Here is a 2,500-nt window from a genome sequence, read left to right on the forward strand (position 1 = left end):
TTTACCTCTTCCTCTCCTCTCCTCTCTTCTTTTCTCCTCTCCTCTCCCCTCATCTTTCTCTCTCCTCTCCTCCCCTCTCCTTTCCTCTTTCATCTCCTCTCTTCTCTTCTCTCCTCTCCTCCTCTCCTCTTTGTCTCTCCACTCCTTTCTTCTCCTCTTTCTCTCTCATCTCCGCTCTCCTTTACTCTCCTCTCCTCTATTCTCCTCTCCTCTCCTCTCCTCTCCTTTCCTTTCCTCTCCTCAGGATCCAAGTAACAGAAAACAACTCCAAAAGTTTTATTCATTTATTTGTTTATTTGTGTGTTCATGAGGGAGAAGCGCATTTCCCTGTGGATCGTGAAACTTCAGAGTTATTAAAACGTCACATAAAAAGCTTCTAAAAGAAACATTGCAAAAGTTTTTAAATGTCACATAAAAAGTTTTATCTTTTAAAAGACACATCTCAATTTTGTAAAACATCACATGAAACTGTTTTTAAACTGTTGAGACATATCAAAAGCTTTAAAATGTCACATAAAAAGCTATATTGTCATACAAAAGTCATATGAAACACTTATAGACTCTTATAAAACACTTAACTCCTCGATTGCTTTGCCTAAAAGGCCCAAAAGATATCCTCTTAGAACTCTTGATAAAACATTGCACTATTTCGATAGCCAATAGATCTCTGCTGACGACAAAAAAAGAAGCTCTGCAGATAAAGCACTTAACTCTGTACAGGTGAGAAGTGTTAGCCTGAGTATCATCCTCCGTAGTGACCGCGCTGGCTCAATACTTTCGCTTGCTGACCACGGAGTCTGACCCTGCAGCCACCCCCGGCAGTTGGAATTCAGATATTCGTTCAGTATCTGAATAGCCAATAGGCTCGCTGATAGTCTAAGCCCCTCCCCAAGCCCTCTTACATATTCAACTGAAATACAACAACTTGATGATGGCGATGTGATGTCTGTAACCAGGACATTTGATAGTGCTTGGTGTAAACTGGGACATTGCCGTCCGCCAAGACCTTTGACGGGCTTTCGGCACTGACACTGCGCAGCTCTTGGGCAGTCACACTGGGCGTTTCTCTTCTGTTCACTTTAATGGTTTTAGTTGACAGTTAATATCTTCATAACAAGGTTGGAACAAGCAGCCCCATTTCAGTGTTACTTTTTTTCGCTGGCACACTCGACGTATACACAGACACAAACTGGGAAGGAGAGAGGGTGGGGGCTGCTCCGTGGGCTGTGCATTTGGCGCATATTAAACAACGCAACTAGTAGTTTCCCAATAAAATTTGAATCATAATGCCGTGGATCCAATACTATAATATCATATAATATTGTCCTTAAGTCTGAGCGATGCATTGATTATTTGTTTAGGGTACGTTTTCTGCCAGCTAAATGCAAGGGGGAAGGGGGCTATATTAGCAAACAAGACGATTGCACAGTTAGCCTGCTAATTTTAAATATGATCACCTGGAGCTAATAGCCTTCACATGGCTTAATCCATCCCTGTTATCAGTCCGCTTGAGGTTTTTGCTTCGGGAAAGTGAAAAAATGAGGTCCTAATTAATCTTCAGATGGTGTCGGACCCTGACGGTGCCATAGGCACACGTTGTATGTCTCCCTGAAATCGTAGGTTTTTGACGGACCTCGACAAGTTCTACACTCCTTAGTTACCGTTGCTGAGCTCGGATTGGTTGGCGGCCGTTTGTGGGAGGGGTTTTGCGAAAGGCTAAGTGAGATAATTTCCAACTGCCGGGGGTGGCTGCAGGGTCAGACTCCGTGGTCAGCAAGCGAAAGTATTGAGCCAGCGCGGTCACTACGGAGGATGATACTCAGGCTAGAAAAGTGTTAGAGAAAAGCATATTCACTGCTTAGCACAGAGGCTAGATATGGCTGCAGCCTAGGGCCCCTACAGGCTAGATGGTGAATGCGTTTCAATATGCGACCTGGCCTCCTTCACTTGTGCTTGTTTCCTCGTACCAGGAAGTAATATGTCATGATGACATCACTGACAACAGCATTATGTTTCAATATCTTGGCTTTTTCTCATTTGCAATTGGGATGGTGAATGAAAAACAGTCCCTCAAAAGCTGTTGTGGCTAGGCTGACAGCTGGGAAACTTTATCGTTTTCTCCACGGAGGAGGGGCCAGGAGGCAGGGCGAGGAGACAAGCACAAGTGGAGGAGGCAAGGTCGCATATTGTAATGCACTCATGGCTGCATCCTAGGGCCTCCCACATATTTAATGATCGTCTAATACAGTAAGCGAAGTCTAACTCTGCCGACTCAATGCAAAGGCTTGTGATCAAGTTGGGTCTCCTAAGGGGGCTTTTCCCCATCCTCCTTCTTCTTCTCTTTCTGTGGAGTTTGGTGGTGGCTTGCATAAAACGCGCGCTACTGCCATCTACAGTGGAAAGGCAACTCCATGTATTCACAACCGTAAGTCTTGAAAAAAAAAAGCAATTTTCTTGTGTGCAATGAGCACTGTGTGCCAGAGTGCTGTGTCACAAAGAC

Source organism: Engraulis encrasicolus, chromosome 10 (assembly GCF_034702125.1).
Source record: "Engraulis encrasicolus isolate BLACKSEA-1 chromosome 10, IST_EnEncr_1.0, whole genome shotgun sequence".
Lineage (NCBI taxonomy): Eukaryota > Metazoa > Chordata > Actinopteri > Clupeiformes > Engraulidae > Engraulis > Engraulis encrasicolus.